Source organism: Psammomys obesus, unplaced genomic scaffold, assembly GCF_907164565.1.
Source record: "Psammomys obesus unplaced genomic scaffold, mPsaObe1.curated_primary_1811, whole genome shotgun sequence".
NCBI lineage: Eukaryota > Metazoa > Chordata > Mammalia > Rodentia > Muridae > Psammomys > Psammomys obesus.
The window spans coordinates 4,899,946-4,920,582 of record NW_026594184.1 but is presented as its reverse complement, the minus strand read 5'-3'; the positions used below and the strand labels follow the sequence as shown (position 1 = coordinate 4,920,582).

The following is a 20,637-nucleotide window of genomic DNA, read 5'->3' as shown; positions in this document are numbered from 1 at the left end:
AAGTTGTTCTCTGACATGCACACAGGTGCCATGGTGCACACACACACACGTGAGCACACGTAGGCACACACACACATAAATATACACATACAGACTCTCACTCTCACAGATACACTCATGCACACAAATATACACACTCACACATGCACACATACTTACACACATATACAATCATAATAACAAATTTCATTTAGACGTATTTATTTATGCATATGAGTGTTTTGCACCTGCATGTATGTTTACCACATACATGCCTATGGATGGTTGTGAGCCATGATGTAGACGTTAGGAATTGAACCTGGCTTCTCTATAAGGACAGCAAATGTTCTTAACTACTGAACCATAGCTCCAGCCCCATGACTAAAAAATTTGAATTAAAAAAAAAATTGGTTCCTGGTCCTACTGTTAAAGGAGACAGGAATGTGAATCTAGAATGCATCCATAACATACCAAAAGAAAAGAAAATGAGAACTGGTAATGGGGAAAAGGTTTATTTACAGTTGGGGTCAGAACTGAGGAGAGAAGACCTCTTTGTTTCTTTCTGGCTTGCTTGCAGTACTAACAACAATTGTATGGAAGAGAAGAAAACATCCAGGAAATGGACATGTGTAGACTCAGCTGTGAGACAAGTCATCAGAACTGTGGGGGACTGTTTTTAGAAGGGTGGCAATAAAAAAGGGGACTCCCCATTCCCAGCAAGAGACTCGAGGGAAAAGGCACTGTTCGCAGCATTTCAGATGCTGCTAATGGTCCTATACTGGACTGTGCACGTGCAGAACACTTCTATTATTGCATACTGATTTTCATCACTGAAGAGTTTTTCTATTAGTTCATTTATGTTAGATAGGGTCTAACTCGGTTATACAGACTGGACTCAAACTCAAAATCCTCCTGCATTAGCCTCCTGAGTGTTAGGATTATAGGTATGCACCACCACACTGAGCTCTACTAAGTCCTGTTCATCCTGGCCTACAGAGTGGGTCTTCTAGAAGGAATGACAACAGTCTCAGACACTTGCTAGAGAGGACTGTAGCAGAAGCAGCCTTTCAGGGCAAGTTGATTCTGCTACCAGTTACGTAAAACTGATAAGATGATTTCAGAGCCTCGGGACTAGAAATTTCCAAGACTATTTTAGCTCAGAGGCCGATGCTTCCACCACCCCAACCAAGCCACGGGGCACCACTTGGGCAGTTTGTATCTCTGCAAATCCAGCACCCACATATGCCCCTGCAGCAGCTGGATAATAATATGTATCTTCAGGAGGGCCAGCTCCCCTTAGGGAGCTTCACTTACTCCACCTCAGTCACTGGCCCAGCCTTGTCACCCTCAGTGTCCCTTCACTACCTATCCATGACCCACTGCACCAGGAGCTGTCCTTTGCCGTGCCATATTCACACATGATGGCTCGAAGACTGAACCCACAAAGATACCAGATGCAATAGCCATTGCCACTGCCCCCCCCCCCCCCCCCCCCCCCCCCGCCGCCACCATCTTATTACCGAAGATTCCTACCCTACTTCCTTTATTTTTCTTTTCTTTTCTTCTTCTTCTTTTTTTAACAGGGTTCCCCTGTGTAGCCTTGGCTGTCCTGGACTCGCTTTGTAAACCAGGCTGGTCTCAAACCTGCAGAAACCAGCCTGCCTCTACCTCCCAAGTGCTGGGATTAAAGGCATGTTAAAGGATTAAAGCCACCATGCCTGGCTCCTAATTCCTTTCAATACTGCCAATGTCACCAACCACCATGGGCCTCACTATCAGTCTGGATCTGGAAGTGGATGGCATGGAGATGAAGAATTGTGAGGCTCTCATGAACCCTGGCTCACTGGTTGGGAGGCCTCAGAAAAGCAGACTTAGAACAACTGCCATCGTACTGCTTTAACCCTGATGGCCACCAGTCTGAGAAGATTCTGTGTGGTCTGCTTCAGTGACTTTGAGGTGCAGCAGCTGCTGCGAATCCTCCTCCACAAACAGGAGTTCCATGCCAAATGTGCTGACAAGTAGTTGAAAGTCAACCAGATCTGTCCCATTTGCTGGGCCGATGCCTCCGAGGTACCCAGGGAGGCTAAAGCGAGGCTCCACAGCCACCTACATGAATCTTGCCCTAAGCTCCGGGAACGGGAACGGGGAACGGGGGTAGGGGGTGGGAGGGGCAGGGAGTGGCCCAGGGAAAACTATAAGGGAGGGGCTCAGGCCTGTTGCAGCATTCCCACCTCTAACTCCAGAGCTGATGCCAGGGTGAGCCCTGGAGAAGCCCCTGCAATAAGCCCCTGCCTTGGCCAAGCTCCAAAGACTCCTTCCTCAGTCTGCCGGCCCACCCACCTGTCTGCCTGCCATGGAGCTGCCTGAACGTCCCCAACTCAGCTGGCCTCTTAATTACTTGCCTCTGGGTTCTTCTTCCTGCTGGCTCTGGGAGGCGGGAGTCCAGTCCTTAAGTGTGGTGGGTGGTGTGATCCTCGGCCTCCACAATGGGCAAGGCATAGCCACCCTGAGTTGGTTAGTCTGTTGTTCTGGAGTGAAGTGTTCCTTCCGTGCTTGGATGGCACTGCCAGGTGTGTGGGCAGATAGCAGCCCGAGGTCATTTCCTAAATCCCAGGTCTGAGTCCTGGGTAGGGTTTTTTTGTTTTGTTTTGTTTTGTTTTGCTTTGTTTGTTTGTTTGTTTGTTTGACAGATTTTCTCTGTGTAGCCTTGGCTGTCCTGAACTCGCTTCATGGACCAGGCTGGCCTTGAACCCAACATGATCCTTCCCACATCAATCAGCAACTAAGACAGCTCCTTAGCCATGGCCACAGACCAAATAGAATGAGGCAATTCTTCAGTTGAGGTTTCCTACCCTCAAGTAACTCCAGGTTGTGTCAAGTTGACATTAAACACTAAACAGGACATCCAACATGCCAATCTAAAGTGTGCGTGTTTGTGTGTGTGTGTGTGTGTGCGTGTGCGCACGCTGGTGCATGCATGTTTGTTGAGACAGGATTCCTTTATGTAGCCTTGGCTATCCTGGAACTCACTCTGTAGACTAAGCTAGCCTCAAAGTCAAGGAGCTCTGTAGGCACTGTTTTCTAAACTATTTTATTCAGGATTCCTAAAGCCTCTACCTCCCTTTCAGCCCCCTCAACCCTAGAGAGGAGAGAAAGAAGGTTAGAAGGGAAAGAGGACGTAGACCTCTTTAGTCTTAGTTCTGGGTGGTTAGGGTGTCAGGCTCCTTAGGAAAATACCAATATCAGTTGTCAGGCTGCCTAACAGTCCAGCAACAGCAAACATCAGAAGTGGAAAGAACAAATAGCCTTCTTCCTCCTCCCTCCGTCTCTTGAAGCACTCATGCCTTCTTTCTCTGGGCTCTCATATTTATACTAACTGTAGCTGGCAAAGACCACACCCCTTTCTTTGCAGCACCAGACAATTATCAGCTGTGGACAAACTAAAGCAGTCCAATATCCCACACTTGGGTTTAAAACAAAAACTGCTTATATAACATAACTGAGTTTTTAAAGAAACCAAAACTTCCACTACAGAGGATCTACTTGCTCTGCCTCCCCAGTGCAGGGATTAAAGGTGTGCGCCACTACTGACTGCCAGCCTAATTAACGCTGTACCCAAGCTGTACTGGAACTCACAATGAAGCCCAAGCCTATCTGTCAACAATCTTCCTGCCTCAGCCTCCCAAATACTGGGATTATAAGCATGAACCACCATCCCTGGCAAAACCCATGTAAGGTATCTGGGGAGATGCTTGGGATGGGATCTCGGGCCTTGAAGATGCTAGGGAAGCACGATACCGCTGAGCTAGAGGCCCAGCAACAAATTCTGCCTTAAAGAGACCATCCAGGAGAGAAAGCAGAACAGGACCCTGAGAGTTCTAATAATAAACTGTAGCCATGGCCTGAGTCACAGGAGGAAAAGACATTAGCATTAGCACTACTATGTAGCAAGGACCAGGGTGTGAACCACCAAGTCCAGCTCAGATGTGGTTTCTCAGTTAAATATTCTGATGGTCATCTCAGGATTTCTTCTTTTCCTGGAGTTTGCTGCCCCTAGGTTTCACCCTCTTCAGATTTCCCCAGAGAAGAGCTGCTGCTTTGGCTGGTCTACTCAAATTTTGAAAAATTTAAAAATGACAGAAAAGTTGTAAAAACACCCCCTTTGTTCCTAAATGCTGAATATTTGTTTTCTAAGGACTATAGTCTCTCGTACATTTCTTACATTTCTCTCTACCTTCCTCTCCCTCCACCCCCATGAATGTGTGTGTGTGTGTGTGTGTGTGTGTGTGTGTGTGTGTGTGTGTGTAAGAGAGTACACACCTTTTATCTTAGCACTCAGGAGGTAGAGGCAGGCAGATTAGTTTTTGAGGCCAGCTTGATCTACAAAGGGAGTTCCAAGACAGCTAGCACCAATACACAGAAGAAAAAATACAAAAAACAAAAAAAGCTGGTCCTACCCCTTGCCAGCTGCAGCACTTGGGAGAATGAGCCCTGCACGTAGCATAGGTAGCATAGTAGAGCTGGCCCTGATAGAGGAGGCACAGGTGAGCTGGTTCCAATGGATGTGAGCACAGGAGAGCTGGACTTGAGGTCATGAGAGTGGCCCAACATCTCACCTGGATATAACAGCGGCATTGGCCCCAAGGCAAAAGCACAGGTGAGCCAGCCCCAAGGATATGAGAGCAGAAGAGCTGGCCCTGCCTCCTGCTAATGGCAGCATTGTGTGGCTTAGCAGGAGCAGTGCTGGAGAGCTCGCACTGGTGGTGCAGATAAGGGAGAGCCAGTGGGCTGACCAGCTCAGCTACCTCTTAGGCCCAGTATCAGGGTTTTGAGTTGGCAGATCCCAAAATCTATATCATCTGAGAACTCTTGGGGAGTGTGAAAGGGCCAGTCCTTCTATTCCAAAGATGCAGGATCTCCATGACACAGGGCAACAACAGGATAAAAGGTGTGTGCCACCAGGACTGGTTGCTGAGATGTTTTTTATACTTTGTTTTGTTTGTTTATTTTGTCTGTGTAGTTTTTTTTTTGAAGGGGAGGTTTCAAATGTGGAGGTTGTATACAGGGGACAGGTAGATGAATGGGACTGGGGTGTGTGATGTGAAAATCAAAAAGAACCAATAAAAAGCTTTTTGTTTTTGTTTTTTAAAGAAAAACCAAAGGGGGAAAAAGATTGAGTCAGAAAGAGCACAAGAGTGTGAGAGACACACATACAGAGACATACATGCAAACATACATACACACAAAGAGAGAGACATACAGAGTGAGAGAACACGAGAGAGCAGGACAGCACATGTGACAGAGAGAGACAGAGAGAGCATAGCACAGTACATGCATGGAGGCCAGAAGTCAGCTTTATCCTTCTACTATGTAGGTTTTAAGAATCAAACTTGAGGAGTTGAGGATTTAGCTCAGTGGTAGAGCACTTGCCTAGCAAGCACAAGGCCCTGGGTTCAGTCCTCAGCTCTGGAAAAAAAAAATCAAACTTGGGCAGTCAAGCTTGGCAGCAAGCCCCCTTGCTTGCTTAACCATCTTGCTAACCCCAATATTTTTAATTTTTAGTGCCAGAGATGGATCCCAAGGTTTTCAATGCTAGGCAAGCATTCTACTACTTAGCTACATCCCCAGACCAAGGACGCCCTCTTATATAACTACAGACCAATTAAGAAACTAACTTTGACACAGTATTACACAATATTCATTCCATATTTACCCTCAGCCTATACTTCCTTAAAATGTCCTTACAGTGAAAAGGCTATTTTTTTTTAATTGGAGGTATAATTCAGGATTCAGTATTCCATTTTTTGTTGTTGTTGTTGTTTGTTTGTTTTGACACAAGGTTTTCTCTGTGTAGCCCTGGCTGTCCTGGAACTCACTATGTAGACCAGACTGGCTCAAACTCACAGAGATCAAGATGGCTGAGAGCAGGGGAAATATAATACTGCCCAGCTTCTAAGCCGCAACACTCAAATTCATTTCTAGGCTTTTTGGATCATAAAACTTTTCTTCTTTATTTTTTATATTTACCTTATTGTTTCTTTACCTGGGTAATTGTCTGGGTCCTTCCTTTATGGGGTGGAGGAAGAACAGGAGGTACTGTTTTGTTGCTCAGGTGTGTACCACAGGTGGATTTCTGCTTTGACTGACAGGCTTGTTAAATCATGTAAGCCTTTGCTCCTAGTAACTGTCTGTTCCTATGGTGCATCTGATTTTACTCATATGCACACCCAATTATGCATAGGTACAAGCTGGTAAAAAAATTCTTCCCTAAAAGTTCACTCTAGGACAGTTTACCTTATTGTGCATGCACCCCCAAAACAGTTCAGGTTAGCCCTGTCTCTCAGGCTCAAATAAACCTCAAAACACGCTTGAGTAGGAACTGACTGCAAAGGGGTATCTCAGCAGATAGTTAGAGGAGGAGAAATGAATTCCACTGTTTGGTGTATGGTGTACCTGCAGCTTGATGAAGGTGGGCATCTTGGGTTGCTAAAGAAGAGATGTGGGTATAGGCCAAGTGCAGCCCCAGGGTGGGAAGCTACCGACCACCCTGTGAGTTTTGCCTACCATACAAGGGCTTCAATTGTGGTCTCTGCTTGCTTTTAACTCAGGGTTTCACACTGTAGCCAAAGTGGGTTGGAACTAACTATATATTCCAGGCTGGCCTCAAACCCATGACAATCCCCTTAGCTTCCTCAATGTTGGGATTATGGGCAGGAGCCACCTCACCTGGCTTCAAGTTTTGAGCTGGCTTTGCCATGCAGCGTTTTCCATAAGTGAATCAGTTTTTTAAAAACCTCCATTTCTCCTGAAACACCTTGCTTCAGCTTCCATTACTCGCCCTTTTCTCCTGCCCCTTCATCTCCTTCGTGCCTGTAGTTTGCCCACCCTTATATCTGGGCAGGGTTGCCTTTTCTTTGCCAACAAACTACCGATTAAATCTCTGCCAGCAAGCAACAGGTTAGGCCAAGAGTCTGTGTAGAATCACAGGCTTTTCTATCTCAGCGCTACCATCTAACATAGGACTTCTGTTTTTGGGTCATTTGCAAAAGCAGTTTGATTAAAGCTTTTTTGCCAGGTAGCGGTATTGGGAGGCTGTGGAACCTTTGGGAGGCATGGCCTAGTGAGGGAACTTTAGGTTACAGAGGCGTGTCATTGTGTGAGATTGTGGAGAGCTAGTCTCATCCATATTGCTTCCTACCTGAGAAGAGCAGTTTTGCTCTGCTCTGTGCTCCTGTCATGGAGAACCTTATTACAGATCCAAAGGAATGTGACACTCATCTTACCCTGGAATTTTCAAACCTGAGAGCACAAATAATTCCCTTTTCTCTGTGTGTGTTGGGGGCAGGAGGTACACATGCACCCATATATATTCATGTATGTGCATGACGGGGCCAGAGGTCAATGTTGGGTGTCTTCCTCTATCACTCTCCAGCTTGTTTCTGGAAACATGTTCTCTCACGGAGCATGAAGCTTATTGATTCAACTAGACTGCCTCGCCAGCAAACCCTAGAGATTTGTCTTGCTTTTCTGGAGCTGAGATTACCATACCTAGCTTTTTAAGTGAGTGCTGAAAAAAAAAAAAAAAAAAAAAAAAAAACAACCTCAGACCCTCATGTTTACAGAAGCAGCACTTCTTCCCACCCCCTTTTTTCATGTGTGTTTGCATAGGTGTTTCTGTGTACACTTACTCGTGCATTTGTTTGTGGAGTCTAGAGATCAATCAATGTCTGGCGTCTCTACTCTATTTCGCTCCAACTTATCTGAGACAAGGTTGCTGACTGAGCCTGCAGTTCTTTGCTTCAGCTAAACTGGCTGGCCAGCAACCCCCATGGATACTCTGTCTCTGTTCCCAGCATTAGGATTATCTGCATGCACCTTCCACATGCATGCTGGAAATTGGAACTTAAGTCTTTAGTCTTACACATCATCCACTTTGCCCACTTACCTCCCCAGACTCCCTCCTTATATAAAGGGTTATATAGCCCAGGTTGGCCTCCAACCCACTATGGAGCTGAGAATGACCTTGAGCCCCTGATTCTTTTCCCTCCAACTTCCAACACTTGGCAAATGCTAAGACTTACAAGTGTGCACTATTATGCCAAGCTAAGCAGTGTCTCATAGTGGCAGAAGACTGAATAATACAACCGAGGGACATTAGCTTAGGGGTAAGGGACAAAAGTCAGAAAAAGAGTGGAATTAAAAGAGTGAAAATCAAAGTGAGAGTTCCCAGGAAAGACTTGAATAAATGAATAAAGATGTGACTATATCAGGTTTTGTGTTGATCTTTCCAGGAGGTGGCCTATGAGTTCTCAGTTACATTTTCAGTTCCTGGACTGGAATGACCCTGTTATTGAAGTGTTCCAAAGTCCACAGCACAAGTTGTCTGCAGACTCATTCTCCTAGCTGCCTCTTCCTAAGGGAGAAAGGAGTTATATTGAGCCTTCTTCCTAAGCAACAAGCTTAAAAAATTGTTTTTATCTTATGTGTGCATATGCCTGCTTGTCTGTATGTGCACCATGTCTGTGCAGATGCCCACAGTGGACAGTAGAGGGGGACAGCTGCTCCCCTGGATCCCGAGTTACAGGTGGTGCTGAGCTGCTTTATGTAGATTTTGGAACTGAATTCAGGTCCTCTGAAAGAGCATCAAGTGCTTTTACAGTCCTCTCTCCAGCCCCCAGCAACACATTTCATTTAAAAACTGTTTGTGAAGCCTGGCAGTAGTGGCACTTGCCTTAATCTCAGCACTCGGTGGATCTCTGCGTTTGAGGACAGCCTGGTCTACAAAGCAAGCTCAAGGATGGCCAGGGCTAAACTGAGAAACCTAGTCTCAATAAAAACAAAAACAACCAAGCAACAAACACAAACACACACACAAACAAACACAACTATTTTTGAGGCCACTTGCCATCTTCATCACAGTCACTGTAGCAGAGGATAATCTTGAACTTTTGATCTTCCTGCGATCGCCTTCTCAGTGCTGGGATTATGGGCACATAGTACCATGCCTGGTTTATGCAGTGCTGGGAATGAAACCTGAGACTTCATGCATGATAGGCAAGTACCCTACCAAATTAGCTATATCACCAGTTTCAAGTGTTAGCCGTTTTGTTCAGTGTTTTTGCATTTTATCCTTACATGCACAACATTCCGGATAGCTCCCCTAAGTCACTGGAGGTACATAGACTAGGTTGAAATGTTTAAGGACAATTCTTTTAAGACACGTATAGGAAAAAAATGTTGTACTAAAAAATAACGTTAAGCCTCAGGGCGCTGGTCACGAAGGCCTTTAATCCCAGCACTTGGGAGGCAGAGGCAGGTGGATCTCTGAGTTTGATGCCAGCCTGGTCTACACAGAGAGTCCAGGACAGCCAAGGCTACACAGAGAAACCCCCTCCTGAGAAACCTAAGGAAACAAACAAATAAATGAAAAAAGTTAAGTCTGTTTTGGGGATCCATGCCTTTAATTCCAGCTCTTAGAGAGGCAGAAGGAAGCAGATCTCTGAGAGTTTGAGACCAGCCTTCTCACAGGCAAAAAGCTATTTTCAAATGTTATTCCTATCTTCTGAATATCCCTCATTAGAAGCCCTAGACGCTCCTGTCTTTATTTTCAGAAGGTTCAATTGAGTCATGACTCTATCTAAACGACATTGTCCTGGGAGAATCACCTCTTTTATTATGTAGGTTTCCCAGAGAGGCGATAATTAGATCAAGCTAAATACAAGGAGAACACAATGGCACCAACCATGAGAAGCCCTAGCAGCTGGCACTCTAGGAACAATTGCCCCAGATCTTTGCCTCTCCGAGGTACACTCATAAGAGCCATGCTAACTGGTGAGCCATACTCCATAAGTGCCAGTGCTGGCTGCAGTTCCTCTGGCCTAGACACTGTCAACATTAGCAAGTTCCAGGACAGCCAGGACTACAGAGTGACACTACAGAGTCCCACTTCCCTGCCCCCCCAAAAAAAGAATGTTAAAATTCCAGTTTGGGGGGCCCTAGGGAATTGCACAGTGGATAAAACACTTGGGTACAAGCACAAGGGCCAAAGTTCAAATTCCAGGAAGATAAAAACCCAGGATCACATGCTGCAATTCCAGTGCTCCAATGGTGAAATATGAAGTAAGGACAGGCGAGACCCTGCAAGCTCACAGGCCACCTATCCCGGTGTAAGCAGCAGCAAACAAGGTACAAGGTTAGGAATGACACCCAAGGTTGTCCTCTGACCTCCAGATATGTTGTCTTAGACAGCATGAAACCCTCCAACCAGACAGGACTCCTAGTGGAAAGAGCGGAACACCAGCCCACCCACAAAACTTTAACCCAAAATTTACCCTGCCTACAAGATGTGCAGAAATAAAGATAGAGTAGAGACTGAACAATGTCCAGCCAATGCCTGGCCCACCCTGAGACCCACCCCATGGGAGACAGCTAACCCCTGACACTATTAATAACACTCTGCTATGCTTGCTGATGAAAGCCTAGCATAGCTTTCTTCTGAGAGGCTCCACCCAGCAACAGATACAAACAGATGCTGAGACCCACAGGCAAACACTAGGCAGAGCTTGGGGAGGCTTGTGGAAGAGTGAGAGGAAGGATAGAAAGACCAGGAGGAGACCAGAACTACACAGGAAGACCAACAGAGCCAACTAATCTGGGACTGGGGGGGTCTTACAGAGACTGAAGCACCAACCAAAGAGCTTGCATGGACTGGACCTAGGCCCCCTACACATATGTAGCTGATGGGCAGGTTAGTCTTCATGAGGGTTCCTTAGTAAGGGGAGTGGGGTTGGGGGCTGTCTCTGACAAGGACTCTGTTGCCTGCTTTTTGATCACTTCCCCCTGATGGGACTGCTTTACCAAACCACTGTGGAAGAGGTTGTGTTCAGTCCTGATGCGACTTGATGTGCTTGTGTGGGTTGTTGTTGGTGGGGCTCCCATTTTCTGAGGAATAGGGGAGGAGGGATGAAGGGAAGAGGGTGGGACTGGGAGGAGAGGATGGAGGGGCTATGAGTGGGATATAAAGTGAAGAAAGCATGAACCTATATGTGCACTCACACATACACGCAAACACTACTAATTCCCTCTCTCTCTCTCTCTCTCTCTCTCTCTCTCACACACACAATTTTCTAAATCATGTGTCTTCTATGCTTGGTCTCTAAAAAAAAACACATGAAATCAGGTTCCAAAGAATCATTGCTTCCAGGTGCAACTAAATCAACATGAAATAGAGAACATAACCCTATTGGAGCTTAAGGATCAGGAGTATTTGAAAATATGCCTATGTAGTCAGTTGTCTAACCTACTTCTGAAAGGTAAATGACTTAAATGACTGTAGTCCTCATGACTACTGTAGCTGTATGCTACAAAAAGTGCTTTCATTAGTCACTCTATTTTGTTGCCCCTATGTAATTATTTAACAAACTGATAAGGACCAAATAAATAGAAACATGATCAAAGGCTGGGTTAATAGTAAAACATCAAAACTTATTTGTGTAATGTTTAACATTTGAAAAAAAATGCTTAAATGTTAAAATACCAATTAGCATAAAATGTAATTTGGGGAATTTGAAAAAATTTCATGTGTTTATTCACCCTTGACTGCATTCATTTAGATACTTTCACACTGACTAGCCAGCATATTGGTCCCTGTTCATTTGGGTTTTTTTAAACTAATAATTTCTTTTCAGACATGTAGACATTGCTAAATTGGAATTGCACAGGAAAGGATCATTTTTAGCAAATTAAACAAAAGCTCATTTCCTGCTGAGTCTTAGGCTGTATTTATGCAAAGCAAAAACAAACAGCTGAAAAGTTAGAAGTTCAAATTATGCTTTCCTTTTTCACAAAAGCGACCAGCTGTTAGACACAGTTATAACTGGAGCTAAGAGACATCACACAGCAGAAAAAAGGCTCTGGGAGTTTTTCAGTAACATAGTATGATCTTGCCAAGTGCATGGAAGTGAAACAACATGATCCTGGATGTAGAGAAGCAAGCCTATCTGGAATTGCTAGACAATGATACCAAATCTGTTATTCCTCAGAAGTCAAGAGGCAAGAAAATGACTGGCCACTATCTCTGTTATATGTTAGTAAAACATATAAAATGAAACTGTGTGTTGGGGTTTCGGGGTAGTGGGGACAAGGTCTCGTGGTAGCCCAGGCTGGCCTTGAACAAACTATGTAGCTGAGAATGACCATAAACTCCTGATTCCCCTTGCTTCAGATTCCCAAATGCCCAGTCAAAATGAAGCCTTTTACATCCTTTGCAAATTAAACACTGTGCCTGGTTTCCCAAGATATAGTCTCTTTGGCTTCATGGCAAAATCCAAAACCCACATAATGTATTTTTGGAAAAAGAACCATACTATTCTTCTCCCCCTCTCAACCCCCGAAACTAATTTTAGCATTTTTTTTTTTATACAGGGTCTTACATTATAGTCATGGCTGGCTGACTCAGGAGGTAACCCAGGCTAGCTTGACACTGATGTCAATCCTCCTGTCTCAGCCTCCTAAGTGCTGGGATGAAATTATAGTTAGGTGTGAGCTGTCATGGCTGCCGGTACCCTTCTAAAGTGGAGAAGCAGACAAATTAACTTTCAAGTGGCATAACATTTTTGGGTGGGGATTCTTATTACAGCTTAAAACATACATAACCCCAAACACACACACACATGGGGGAGGGAGGCAACACAGTGTATTTTACATATGCATGAAAGAATGTACAAGGATAGATATGCAACACTTTGGCGGGCCGGCTTAAGGAGAAGAGGGAGATTTCACATTCCGCTTCATGTAAATTTCTATATTAAATCTGTGTAACGACTACGTATTAGGTTAGTTTTCTTTTTGTTTTGTGTGTTTGAGAGAAAGAGGGGGTTGGTTCACGTACCGTAGTTGTCCTCAAGCTCACTACGTAGCTGAGGATGATCCTGAAATTCCTAATCATCCTACTTCTTGAGGCCTGGGCTTACGGACAAGTGCTAGGGATTATAGACAGGTGACACCATTCCCAGCTTTAGTTTTGTAAAACGCTGAGGTAAAACTCAAAACATGAAGTACTTTCTTTTTTTAAAGTGTGTGTTGGTATAATGTTCTTGTGGAATGTATACAATTTAACCTTGTTCATTCACATGCTGATTTCTCTACCCCACTATCTGGTTTCAATTCGGACATCACATAGTGATGCTTATTCTAAGCATTGCCTGTCTCAAGTTTGGGTAAAGATGCTAGCATTTGTTTTCTGTATTGCCAATAAAAACAACTAGCCAATGCTGAGCAATGGAGAAAACAGGATGGGACAACCTGGTCCCAAGGGGAGGAGAAAGAAACGAGTGGGAGGAAAGGCTGGAGATAGATCTGAGGGGAGAGGACCAGGAAACATCAGGAGAAATGAACTGGACCTAAGATATGACTAAAAAGCAAGTATAATGTGGGAAATCTGAATGGGAGGAAGCTATGCAGGATTGGAATCTTAGGATAGAGTAATAATTGCCCAGCATTGTGCTCTAGGTAATTAAATAAATCCTAATCTCTGTGTGGTAATTTGGGTACACAGCTGGTTTAGGATTAGCTGCTGTTTAACTAAAAGATAAATCAGTATTACATATTAATAATCATCAGCAAGTGTGTTAATTCATTCACAACTAAAGGCTCAGAGATCATTTCAGAAGTGGGGGTAGAAAGATTCTAAGAGCCAAAGGATCAGGGAGTGTGAGACTGTGTCTTCTTCTATGAATGATACACTACACACACAAAGTCTCACCAACATAACATGAGCTGAACAAGAACAAAAATAGACATGCTAACATGGAGAAGGGAAAGCCCATGAAGCTTCAACCCTACACAAAGAACCATAGGCAAATGAGGAATCAGATAGCAGGAGAGTCTTCCAAGGGAAAAACATACCGATCAGTTATCCTATACCAGATGTCAACCCTGAAAACATACAATTAACATTATGCAGACTGAATAGGTGTATTAGGAGTATATATGTATACACATAATTGCAGGTAACAACAATTAATGAAAAAAAGAGGCCACGAATTTGAAAGGAAGCAAGGTTACAAAGCAAAGGGGGAAATGATGTAATTATTACAATCTCAAAAAATAAAAAGTAATTTTAAAACATAAAGTGTGCAAATTCTAACTCCAGTATATTTGTATGATCATAAAAACCACCAACCATTATCTTACTTCAGACACTTCTTCATTCGCAAAAGATAACCATACACCTACTGCCAGTCCTTCAATGCTCCATCTCTGTAGCCACTGATAACCAATAATCTGCCCCCTCTTTTTTACCTTTGACTCTCTGGGAATTTCATGCATGTTGAGTCATACCATTCATGACCTAGTGTGTCTGGTTTCTTTTTAAGGTTCATCACCACTACAGCACATATTGAGAATTTGCTCCATTTAAAGGCTATAGATTATTGTTTTTAACGATGTGTCTGCGTGTATGCATGCTTGTGTTTGTGGATGACTGCAGAGGTCAGACGAGGCCACCCAATTCCCTAGGACTGTATTTACAGGCAGTTGTGAGCCACATGATGTGGGTTCTGGGAACTGACCCGAGTTTGTCTGTAAGCCACCTCTCCAGACCTAAATTACTTTAAAAAATTATGTGTCTGTGTGTGGGTATGTGCATGTGTGGGTACAAGTGCCTGTGGAGTCCCAAAGAGGACTGAAATTCCCTTGAGCTCAACTTATAGGTGGTTGTGAGCTACCTACCCAACATGGTGGCTGGGAACTGAATTTAGGTCCTCTGCAGGGCAGCAAGCATTGACTCCTAAGCCATTTCTCTATCCCCCTACACATTACTTTTATAAAAGCTCTATTTCTAATTATATGGATATGTGGACATCTATATGTGGGTATGCATACATGAGTACAGATGTCCAAGGGGTCCAGAGCTCCTAGAACTAGAATTAGAGGTGGTCTTCACCTGCTCAGTGTACAAACTCAATTCCTGAGCCATCTCTTCACCCCCTAGATTACTTTTATGACTACAGAAAAAAAAAATCCTTAAATGGTTCTGATTTCTAAAATGTGCAGAAACACTTCACCCTTCTGTATAAATCACTTTATAGAAACCTAAAGAGAACATCTTGAAAACCAGCATCCATTTATAATACTATTTTTTTGCTTCAATAATACTTTTTATTTAGGTATGTATATGAGTGCTCTATCAGAATGTACAACTTCATGCCAGAAGAGGGCATCAGATCCCAGTGTATATAGTTGTGAGCCACCATGTGGTTTCCAGGAATTGAACTCAGGACCTCTTGAAGAGCAGATAGTACTCTTAACTGCTGAGCCATCTCTCCAGCCCTATCAATAACAGTCTCAATAGTTAATAAGAGGTCTTGTTTCTAAGATTAACCCCCCCACACTCTAAACTTCCTTTTCTTTTTTTCATAATTTATTTTTATTTTATGTGCATTGGTGTCTTGCCTGCGTGTATAGTCTGTGTGAGGATCTCAGATTCCCTGTAACTGGAGTTGCAGACAGTTGTGAGCTGCTGTGTGGGTGCCGGGAATCAAATCCAGCTCCTCTGGAAGAATAGCCAGTGCTGTTAGCTGTTAACCCCTGAGCCATCTTTCTTTCTTTCTTTCTCTTCCTTCCTTCCTTCCTTCCTTCCTTCCTTCCTTCCTTCCTTCCTTCTTTCTTTCTTTCTTTCTTTCTTTCTTTCTTTCTTTCTTTCTTTCTTTTTAAGGACAGGTTCTAACAGGCTCCCCAAACATTACTTTTGTTTTCACGTCGTTTTATTTAAGCATTGTTATTTATACAGTACACCTAGTTAGGGCCTTGTCCATCTGGCTTGTATTTTCCCTATCTCTCCACTAGCATCTTAAAAGAAACACAGCCTCAGGGAGCTGTAGAGGCACGTCTTGAACTTACTAGGTAGGTGGTCTTAAACTAATCCCCCCAATGCTGGGATTACCAGAGTGCACGAATGTTAATTTTTGAGTGGGTCTCACCAGGTAGCCCAAAGTTGGCTTTAAATATGTGGTCCTCCTGCCTCTGTCTTCCTGAGTGCTGGGAGTACTGTTATGAGCCACTTTGTCCCCGCCTCTCTCCCTCTCCTTCTCTACAGGTTACATCTCACTCTGTAGCTCTGTAGACTAGGCTGACCTTGAACTCACAGAGGTCCACCTGTGTATGCTTCCCAAGTGCTGGGATTAAAGGTGTTCTTCACCATGCCTTGTTCTCTGCTGTCTTTTGGCAAAAAGTCAGGTATAATTGACTTCACCACACCGACCTCATGGACAACATGTCTTCCATAGTAACATTTTCAAATGTAACTTTGCCTGTAATGATATCTGATAGTTTTCATCCTCTGAGTAAAGTCAACTGTTATGTTTTTGCTGGTGTTAACGCCCACTAGAATCCTCATCTAAACAGGTGAAGATAGTGGAACATAAACTAGCACTTTACCTGCACAACTGAAGCCAACAAATAGGAGTTTTTTGTTTTGAGATCTTTAAAAGGTAGACCTAGAAGCCAGGCGCAATGGCGCACACCTGTATTCCCAGCACTCAGAAAGGCAGAGGCAGGCAGATCTCTGTGAGTTTGAGGTCAGCCTGGTGGTCTACACAGTGAGTCCAGTACAGCCAAAGCTATACAGAGAAACCCTGTCTCAAAAAAAGGGGCGGGGGAGGTAGACCTGGGGCTCAGTGGTTTAGTTTGTTGCTTTTGCAGAGGACCCAAGCACATATGTCAGGTGGCTCATACATGTACCAGCAGTTCCAGAAGCTCTGAGAACTTCTGGCCTCCTTGGGAACTAGAACATTCTCTTGCTCTCTCCCTGTCACACACTCACACACTTCATTGTTGTGGTTTTTTTGTTTGTTTGTTTGTTTCTTGTTTTTTGTTTTTTAAAGAAAGGCCTGGTAAGGAAACTTGGCATGGCTGTGCAAACCTGTAATAGCAGCACCTAGGAGGAGGAGGCAGAATCAGGAGACTATGGACAATACTTGACTATGGCCTGTGCTAAATGACAACTTATCTCTAAATAAATAGCATAGGAGTAGGGCTTTGGTATATCTGGTAATTTTGCTAGGAAACAATAAAGCTTTGGTATGAATCTTAGCAATTGCTATGGACTGAAGATAGAAACAATAAGTGCCTGGGGTCCCGCCCTGGGTGAGGACATGGCCTGAGAAGAATGGTGGATGCAAGAGTACGTTGTAATTAGCTAAAGAAAACTATATAACTCATTTCCATATATTTACAGTAATTTGGTTGACACTTAATCCTAAATCTTATATACATATACATACACATATGTGTCAGACAGCAGTAGGTAGCATGTGTAGGAGAGCACACTACTGGATGTTCTAGCCATCTCTCCATAAGAACGCAGGGTTAGAAACTATGTATGGCTATGTACAGTACATGAATCAAAATGTTTGATCTCTGACCTGGGTAGGATCAAGCTCAACACAAGAGCAAAGTTCCAGCAGCAAGCAGTTTGTGGAAAAGGTGGTAACCTAAGTCTATGAGGTGGAATAGCTGAATGACCTGTTACCTGTCAGATAATCTGTATTAGGCATTTTGATGTATTCATTTTCGGAGTTATATACCGATTTGGTGTCAATGGACTTGATTTAAGGTGTGGGGATCTGAACAATGTTTTAGAAGGACCAAGATACAAGGCAATTCTACTGTCTTTAAAAGGTTGCCATTTATTTCTATGATGACATCTTTAAATTGTGAAACTCTGAACTGATCATATTCATTTTTGTTCAACCAGACCCCTCCAGTCCATCTGCTTTGTTTTGTCAAACCAGGGGACTAATCACAGGGCTAAGAGTATGCTGGTCAATACATATACCTGAACCTGTTTGTCTAGCCCGCCTCCCGTATTTGTTTACTGTCAAGCTAGTAAACACACATGTATTTGTATTTCACCTTGAAGTAAAGCAGGAGTGAAAGGAACGCAGAGCTATTTCTGTTACCAAATAAACCCGATATATGCTTTTACAAAGAAAGACACACAGATCTGTAATTCAGAACTCATTTATTGAACGAATAGTATATGCAAGAATACCATTAAAAGGAAACTAATACTACAAACTACATTTTTGAAAATAAAGCCAATATAACAGGAACAAAATATACATAATGTGAGGAATGTTTGATTTTTGACCCATGACGCATTCCTTATCTTTACAATTAACTTAAATGTCTGTTAAAACAAAACTGTGCCTTGGTCTAACTTCAGTGCTTTTTCAAAAAGCAACAACACTCTACAACACTTATGCTTTGAGATATTTGAGATTCACACATTTGTTCAAGTACATAGATTTGATCCAATAGCAGATCTCCAGGTCATGTTACTCTGTTAGTATCTTGAGTAGTGTACACTAAGCAAGTACCACCTCGAGTTTGAAAACTGCTGATCCTTGAAATGAAAATTATTTCAGCTGTGGGCTTTTAAAACAATGAGATGAAAGTAAAACTCCCCCCTCCCCCCAGGAACAAAGAGCTCTTATTAAAGTATAGAAACTCAAGTCTACCCTTCTACTCTACAGAACATTTCTTACTAACATTTCTAGTAAGGCAAGAAATGTTCCAGAATGATCTTCAATATATGCTTGCAAAGATTACATGGTTTAATATTAATAATGACAAAAAGGAACAAAACAATTAAAGAAAAAAAAAACAAGAAAAAAAGACAAATCAAAATTTCAGGCTAAAATACGCAGTAGACAGTAATGACAGTATTTTTGGAAATGATGTAAATGCCATATATTTTCCAAATAATATCATGCTTATTAAAACTACAGTTAAGGACTTAAGAGATGCACAGTAAATACACTACTGAGGTCCATTTATCTAAATATTAATACCACAATGTGATTACTAGCCAGATGATGAAGATGCTACGTGGGAACGTAAGTACTGTACAATTTTTACATTGTAAGGCACTTTTACTCAGCATAGAATGAAAACAGGAACAAAGAATCAAAATATTGGAAGTTTACACCTAAACATGAGTTTTTAATGTGACTTCAGTTTACACCTCAACTTTAAATGGTTATTTAGCCAATCACACCACAGTAAGAAAAACAGGTAGTCAGCCACTTATCTAACCAACCGAAAGGTAAAGTGCTTTTCTGGTTGCTAGTGGCAGAGAAAGGGCTGAAGAAACCCATACAAAGTCACGCATTTACAACATATCAAATCCATCAATTGACAACTATAGTATTTGAAGTCCTTTATATAATTATTGACTGGCCATAATTACCCCTGGCACCTTCCATTTTTCTTTAAAAAAAAAAAAATCGTTACAGTAGTTGTCCAAAAATGAAGGAGCTCTATTTCTCCGTAGGTAAGTTCTATGGCACACAATGTAAAAATTACCTAGACATTAAGTGATTTAAAGATTTAAAAAATAATGTTTTTCAAGCTGTTATAAGGAAATAAAGTACAGATACTTTGGAAAAAGTCACATCGCTTGGTAAACAAACTGAGATCTGTCCTTGCACTTCAAGTCATGGTGAACCTTGAAAATTAAATCACATACACATCATGGCATATTAAGAGCAAAAGGAGAAGACGTACAAGGCAATCCAATACTAAAGCTAGTTTCCTTCTAAAATAACAATTAAAATGGTTAAACTAAATCAAGCATTGAGTCCCTTGATTTAAGTAAATGTGTAAATACACACCTTAACAAACATGATCTTAAGGGACTAGTAGTTTAAAAACCCAGTCAATAAGCACAGTGTAATTTTCCACCTGTTACATTTAAAACTGCTGTTCTACCAGCTGCAGAATAGATCAATGTTCAGTCAAAAGTTAGTATGTTAATTCTTGTAAATATGATTAATTGTGGTAGGTTAACTAATAATTCAGAACTCAGAATCTCTACCTTTCATACTGAGGTGTTATGGTAATATTAGGCAGACCACAACTAAATTTTTTGGTTTTACCATAAAGAAATATATAAATGTGCTTCAGCAGGTAAGAGGAAGTATGTCACTAGCAAGAGATGCCAGTGGAAATCCTTTCTAAAAATCTGGTGATTAAGAAAACACTTTTGAGCCCTAGAAGAAAGCAGGGCGCAAAAGCCTATTCAATATGTAAGCAAACTGATGACTGAAAGCATTAAATAAAGTTTCTAAAATAGTGGTCACAAAATCAAAAATAAATACTGTTTTACACAAAGATGGTTTCTTTAAAAAAAAAAAAAAACTCTGTTAGCACATAAGACCTTCTTAAATATATTGGGCCAATATGTGAAGCATTCCTCACCACAGGGCACTTGAGAGAAACTGGTTTCAGACATGGTGTCCAAAGTCCTTAGCTCCTTGGTAACCTCTTTAATCTCAAAAGAGTTGAATCTGATGTTGCCAAAGGTTATTTTGATCTTGATAGGATTCCATTATTTTGCCAGAAGTTCTTTGTACAGCACAGAAATGTGTACTGTCAAGAGAATTTTGGCAGACTCACTGGAGCTCAGAGCTTGTCATCACCAGTTGCCTAGAGTCCAGGCTGGTTAGTGAAAACAACGCTAAAAAGGACCAAAAGATGGCTTCAGCACACTTCTTGGAAAAAATGTTTAAGATGTGCTGTTGAAGCCAAGATAAAAAGGTTCTCTTCATTTTTAATTTCCATTGCTTGATTGAATACAGGAAAAAAAAAAAAAAA

General features: G+C 42.4%; 1 pseudogene; it reads left to right on the top strand.

The window, feature by feature from the left end:
- Nucleotides 1-1,146: 1,146 nt before the first annotated feature.
- LOC129684830 (RING finger protein 44-like) overlaps nucleotides 1,147-20,637 on the top strand; it is a 20,466-nt pseudogene continuing 975 nt past the window's right edge.